This window comes from Apteryx mantelli, chromosome 7 (genome assembly GCF_036417845.1).
Source record: "Apteryx mantelli isolate bAptMan1 chromosome 7, bAptMan1.hap1, whole genome shotgun sequence".
In the NCBI taxonomy this organism is placed as follows: domain Eukaryota; kingdom Metazoa; phylum Chordata; class Aves; order Apterygiformes; family Apterygidae; genus Apteryx; species Apteryx mantelli.
The window spans coordinates 23,491,146-23,498,671 of NC_089984.1; positions in this window are offsets into that span (position 1 = coordinate 23,491,146).

Consider the following 7,526-nt stretch of genomic DNA (forward strand, 5'->3'; position numbering starts at 1 on the left):
ATACAAGAAACCCACATCCTCTGTGTTGACATTCACAAAAAATGAGCAAGCGGCTGCTGGGCAGCAGGAATCCCCCTTCTCCCGCCCCGCCGGGCTTCGGCCTCGCTGGTGCCCACTAGCGCCCGCAGCGCGCACATTTCCCGGCACAGCTCCGCGGCCCCGGCGCAGCGTCCCGGCCAAGCACCTTATCCCGTGCCAGAAACAGCCACGCACCTTATCCTGTGCCAGGAGCAGCCTGTCCGCCCCCGGACACAGACCCACCGGGCCGCAGCCTTTCAGAAGGAAATATAAATGCTAATAGCTTCAGATTCCCTCTGTGCAGGATGGATATCCGGTTGCTACGTAAAATAACATGCCAGGCTCTCCAAAGTAGAACAAAATAGATATTAAAAAGAAAAATATGGTCAGTGTGTGCTGTTTTCTGATAATGTGCATTACTCTTCTGCTCTGGTCACTAGCAAATCATCAATTTCGTTGCTCATCTTCCTCTGCGAAGAGACCGGACTGGCCGACCTGCTTCCCCAGAGGGGCTCAGGGATACGCGGTCCCAGCAGAGGGGCATGTTTGAGGGCTTCTTGGGCGTAAGCGAAGGCAATGATAACAGCGCGATTAGCGCTGACTAGTGCCTGCCGCGATTAGTGCCGAGGCGAAGACCGCGGGGACCTCGGGGCCGGCCGGCTGCCGCGCCCGCTCCGCGCCGGCACCGCTGGCGCTGAGCGCGCCGCGGGGCTGCGGGTTGCTCTGCAGAGCCGCGTCGCCGCCTCGCGCGCTGGGATTTGCAGCAGGATTTGGTATGTATTTGCGCAAAGCCCCTCCGGTGGCTGTCATATGCACCGGGCAAGCCTGACAGGTCCGAAAGCGGCGGCGCTGGGGGAGGGGGGGGGAGAAGCTGTCTGACGCTCTGTCTGAGCGACTGGGAGCGGGGAGAGGGGGCGCACCCGGGCCGGGCCGGGCCGGGCCGGGCCGAGTGGGGGCCGGGATCGGGGCCGGGTGGGGGCCGGGGCCGGGGCAGGGCCGGACGGACGCAGCCGCGGATCTGCAGAGCCGAGGGCGCCGGGCTCCTTTGCTCGGGCACTGCTCTAAGTGAAACCGAGCCCGCTGCACCCCGCCCCGGCGACTGAGCAGGCAGCAGGATGAGGATGCCGCCCCGGCGCACCCGGGTTATCCCTGCTCCACAAGGCACGATCCATAAGGTGCTCCGTGTTCCGTAAGGCAGGTGAAAACGCTTAACTATCCCTTTCGTACGCGTTGTATCTCTGTTTGTATACAGGCTGCAAAAATATAAACGGGTGCGTTATGAACTGCAGTGGGAACTGTTAATCTCGCTTTGCTGACATCTGTATCCCGAGTCAGAAAATGTTCCCAAAGACACAGTGAGAGATCCCAGGGGCCCGGAAACCCATCCCTGACTGGGCGATAGGTTGCAGATCTTTCATGGTGCTTGGGGCAGCCACCAAATCCCCGTTATCTATTTAACATTATTTATTCTGTCTGATCTGAATTTTTAAAGAAAACATAAACTGTTGACTTTATCCTCTCTTTAATCCCTTTAATACAGTACACGCAGCGTGTGATTCACTCTCTTTATTGGTATAAGATTACTCTTTAATTGTAGCGAAAATCTATCCTTTCAAAAACACTAAAGGGTTGACATTTCTTTTTCCAATACAAGCCAATATTCAAATTACATGGACGCTAATCAAATGACCTGGGCTATTTCATTTGTCAACATGTTCATAAGAATTTTCTACCAAGCGTTAAAGGCATTTATATGGAACGACATCTTTCAAAAGCAATGTTGCTAGTCCAGATTTAGGGAATATCTGATTATGACAAGACGTTTGATGGTTATATTTTACATACCAGCTGTGCCACAAATCGCTTGATATCTCACACAGATTCATAATTTGTATCCCGCGAGTACTTTCTGCGAAGCAGTAATTTTCATTTTAAGCCATTTTATCAATATCCGCAGCTCCCAGAATAGCCGTATAAATCAGAAGTGTTCTGTCAGAGGCTGCAAAGGACAGCGGGGAAGAGGGGTTTAGAGGTGTGTGTGTGTGGGGGGGGGGGGGTTGCTTTTGTTTTGCTTTAAAAGCAACTCCCCTTTTTAGAGCGCATTAAAAGGGGGGATCCCGTGCACCGCCTGAGCACCCCCTCGCTGCAGCCCGAGCAGCCGCAGCTCGCGGCGGCTCCCAGGTTCTGCCGGGGGGGCCGGGGAGGCCGGCGGGGCCCGGGGCCGGGGGAGCCGCGGGGGGCACGGCGGGGCCGGGGCCGGGGCCGGGGCGGGCGCCGCGGGAGGCGGTCCCGGGGCTCCGCTCTGGGCGGGAGCCGTCGCGGGGCGGAGGGTGCTGTGCCCAGCCGAGGCGAGCCGAGCTCAGCCGTGCCGTCCCCCACCGTGCCGTGCCGTGCCGTGCCGTGCCGTGCCGAGGCGAGGCGTCTCTGGGGGCCGGGCGGCCCCGGCGCTGTGGTCAGGGCCGGCGGGGAGCCGGGCGTCGTGGACGCGCGGGGAAGGGGCTGCGCCCTCCGCAGCGCGACGGGGCCTCGCCGGGCGCCCCACGCGGGACAGCGGCGGCCCGGGGCAGCGCGGCGGAGAGCCGGAGCGGGGCGGCAGCACAGGTGAGCGGGGCCGGGCGGGAGGGGGTGGCGGCTCCCGGGGGTCCCCGTGCAGCCGGTGCCGTCCAGAGCGGCCGCCGGCTCCGCCGCTCCCTCGGCGGGGCCCCCGGCGCAGCTGCCTCCGCGGCGGCCGCGGCTCCCCTGACTCCCGCGGGCGATCGGAGCAGCCGGGCCATCCCACGCTCCCGTTTAGGATCTAATTGCATTTAAGCGTTGGTGAACTTTCTTGGAAATGCCTCGCGCTTTTATTCGCTATTCACTGATATTTAGTATAATGATATCCATATTCCTTAGCAGGAATTTGTACTGGTCGAGTTAGAAACTGCGTTTGCTGTCACTTAAAAATGTCACATTGGTCATTCCATTTGCAGATCCTTCCAGGAAAAGGTTTCCATAGGAATGAAGTTCAACACAAATGTTTGAAGTGTTTTAATGTCTTTATTCTGTAATCAGACAGGTACTAGTTGAAAGACCTAACAATAATCTTGATGGAAGGCATGATTTTTAAATAGCTACATATTTTAATATAGTTGTTCTTAAATAAAAACAGTTGCAGTCAAACATTAAATTCAGTATTCAAAAATTAATTGTTGCTCAGGAGCTATGCCTTATTTCCAGCTATTAAAAAATGCTAAATGTGGTACTTGACCACTCGTTACCATTTTTAAATATAGTTGGTACTAGGGAGGGGGATTTATTTAGGCAATGGGAAGACAGGGAGATGAAAATCAAGATTTATTTTTTCATTCTTCAGTGTGTAGAACTATGTCGCAGCATAAGCTGCTCTTTGAGAAAGCTAATTTTTCTGGGATTTAAGCATCTTCCAGTATTTCAAAGCAAAGCAGAACTGCTTTGTAGAACTCCTATATAGAAATATCATCTTACAGAAATGAAGATTAGCTTTATTGCCATATAAATATTAATATAAAGTCAAAATATTCCTTTAGCTTCTTCTATTTGAATACAATTTAACCAGAGGAGAAAATACAAAAATAAATTCCATATAAAGAATGTGGCTTGCTTAGGATGTTATATGCATGTATTTTCAGATCTGTAATGCTGTGAACCAGTTAATATAATTTTCCTACAGCACAGTCATATGTTACTTGCATATGATATTAGTAAGTACCAGGTCAGAGAATAAACAATTTTGCTGGAAAACAAATTATTTTATGTCAGACCTATTTTAATTTACAAAACACACTTTCTATTGGAAGGTTTCTTTGCTTCACTGTAGTGTAAAATCAGTAGTTTATGTTGTTCACCGCACTTTCACATTACATAGTGTCATTCAACTCAGTTACTTGCTGTTAGTTGACATTATTTAATGTTTAGCATTAATGTAAAGAACATTAATATAAGTTAATGTTACTTAATACTTTTGGAGAAATCTTCAATATTAACTGTGTGAAAGTGAGTGCTGTCAATCCTGACATATCCCTCTTCCAATATACATGATAAACTTACAAGAGTGCAAAAGCTTATGTAGCTGTATGTATAACCATATGCATAGTTATGAACGTCTGTGTGTGTGTATATATATATATAATGTATATATATATATATATATATGTGCATACATGCAAATATACACACGCCTGTCTGAAAGAAATGTTTGAACAGCTATCACTTTTTTTTAAATCAAGAGTTACCAAAAATAAATAGCAGGACTGTTAAATGCAAATGTACCTTATATATCTTGAAAATCAATCAGATAAAATAATTTCTTTTAACTTCAGAAAAGGAGAGATCAGTTTGAGTTAGATGAATAGAGAGGAAAAAAGATTTGCGACTGTTTTCACTAGTTGGGAATTTTGTTTCTGTCTAATTGTGTTTGGATCATGGGCTGGTTGGTTGTTGGGCTGGTTGTTTTTCACTTTGCTGTGGCTAGTCATAGGGAATGGTGATTTTTGTCTGCCTGGATGCTTATGTGAGTGAACGAATGCACAAATCTGTGTGAGAACAAAATGTGTTAGCACTGGAAATGCTGTTCTTAGCGATCCTTTTCATGCCGATTTTGTGCCGTTGGTAGTTTGAAGATGAAAAGAGAGAGGAGAACAGGCTTGTTTCTCAAGCAGGCGGCGGAGCAGCGCTGAGGCGGAGGGCGGCAGGGCAGGAGGCAGGATGCTCACCCAGCCGAGAGGCGCTTTGCCTGGCCGCAGCCAGCTCCCATCCCGTGCAGGTGACCAGCTAGGGAGATGGAGGGGACCGAGCTGCAGGAGGAAATTCTGCAGATCATGTGGATGGGTTGGGGACAGAGCAGTCAGCTGTGTGACAGCACATTTATGATCTTAGTGTGGTGCCTATGGTAGCACGAGAGCAAGTGGGACTCGTGGGCTCAGCAGCTATGCCTGACAGGTATATCAGCACTGCTGTGCTGCTGTGTATTCACACTGGAAAAAGATTTCCAAACTACCATGGCCAGGGGCCTGTGTCTCTTCTAATTATGTGAATCAAACAAGGATTTTGCTGTAAATGGATACACACATACGTGTGACAAGAAACTTTCTTGTAGTCTGACAGAAGATAAGTTTGCATAGTTCTTTTGCCTCTGAAAAACTTTGCTGCTTTAAAATGCATATGTTTGGTGTATGCTCTTATTGTGTGTGAGAAAAGTAAAGGAATTGTTACATCTGTTTTCTCTCCTCTTCTGGTTGTTCCCTGTAAAATTCAAAATTCCAATGACGTTTTTGGGCATTGTGTTTATTTCTGAAGGGTGATCAATGCCAAAACAGTGGGAGCAGAAACTAGACCAAGTCACTGAGACACCCACTAGTGTAGTTCCAGTCTGGAATACGAAATACCATACAATGCAGGTACTGTGCAGCTGAAATTGTGTTAATTTGTAATATTCACAGTCTGTTAATATAACAAAATCCTCAGACCTGGCTAGAGAGTTATTTTTAGGTCTTAGGCCTTGAAACCACAAGAGCAGAAGCGTTGGATAAAGGTAATGCTTCCATTAGACAGAGGAGCAGTGGGCCAGTGAAGAGTCAGCCCTTAAGTAGTGCCCTGCACATACAGATTAGGTCTTTAAAAACCAGCAGACTATAGAGCTATAGCCAACTCTTCCCTTATCCACAGGTGAATTATCTGACTTTGGAATGAATTGGACCCTGACAGATGGTACTAGCTTGTACATTAGTTCAGATGCAGTGCCAGACAAAAGTAATAATTCTGCATCTGGGGCCAACCCAACTGGAAAGGAGTAGTGACATTTTATGCGACACGGGCCCAAATTCCTAGACCTAGTCTCTCTGAACCAGTGGGGTAGCCAAGGATAAATGGATTTTATCCTTTCTAATCAGAACAGCATATTATTTACCATTGCTCATTGTCCAGCTTGAAACATTGAGAGCACTCCTAGTCGTAGTGGACTGCATTTCGTGTATCCAAAGCACTGAGAGGTGTGGGACAGGGACATGAATGATTCTGTGCAGGGTCAGTTCATGTTCAACCAGATTTATAATCTCTGGTTTACTACAAGCTCTGCTAGGTCAAAGAAGGCTCCATGTGGAGCTATGCGGATACTGTTGCATCACACATCACAGCAAATCCATATTAGCTTTCCTGTTATGTGAGATACTCCATTCCACTCTTGCCTACCCTATTACCCGTCATGGAAGATACTGGCAGCAGATATGGGGGTTCGTTGTGTAATTTTCCAAACGGCTTAGGGAAGTTAGACACTGAGCTCCCATTTGAAAGTCAGTGAGGACAGGGTACATTACTTTCCTGGCACTTGTTCAAATCTCAATTATTTCCTCATCAGGGCAGGTCTGATGCTAAATCTCAGGCATTTCATTCCTGGGCTTCGTGTAAAGAATGGAAATTCCATCCTTGTGTGGGTTTTGGGAGCATAGATGCAATCTGCATCTACTTCAGAGTGGTAGCTCTGTTTGTCTGTGGGGCAGCTGCCATGCATCAGGAGAGATCTCGCTTCAGCTGTCCCTGTCCTCAGAGAAAGAAGGAAGAACTTCACAGAAGCTTTTCTTTTAATCCGCACCTCCAAATGGCTCCTGTATTTCACAAGACTTGCTTAAGGCAGATGTGGTGCTCGAGGTATTTACTCATTTCCAAGAATAGATTTTAGGTCTGTCTTCTTCATTATTGTCACTGAAGTTTGCGAGACTGTTCATAATAAAAAGATTTGGCAGCTTCATGATTCACTAGGCTGGGTATCCAGCCAAGATATAATGATGGTTCATCAAAAGCTGTCAGCTTGCATTGCATGCACTGTGGATTTCAGGTGATGAAAGACAGTCTGAAGACCACAAAGCCTTTAAATTGTAAGCTTTGGAGAACTGCTGTCTGAAGATATCATGATGATACAAAAGCATAGTTGTGAGCACCCCAGAAGCTTGGGAATGTCTGATTCACAGTAAAACCTTCAGACTGGTCTCACACTCCAGAAAGGGTCAGTTTCTGGAAGCTCAAAGTAGACATGAGGCTCTTCACTCCTCTCATGTTCTTTTCAGGGGATGCTAGGCAGTGATTTTCCCTGTTTCTAGCTAGGCTTTTTAGAGGCTTGCCAAGCCAGAGTTGTGCAGCTGCTGCAAAGGAAGGTATGACGAAGGGAAACTAGGGACAGCTGAAATGGTAAGGAAAAACCATTTTCATGCATCAGGCAAGTTCAATCCCAATTTATTTGAAATGGTATATTGGCACTAATGGGCTTCTCTTGGATCTGCTGACCCCTTTCTTCCCTTGGATCCAGATTTGCCACCATACTGGGAGGGGAAGAATACAGCCTGTGGGCTATTTCTCAAAGGTGAACTGGGGGCTCAACTTGAGATTCAGAAATAAATGACACATAACTAGTTTTCTTTCTTAAAATTAGCAGCAATTCTTTCCTTCCCAAGGTAATACTAGACTTTTACATACTCTGCTTGGGATATGATGACTTGACT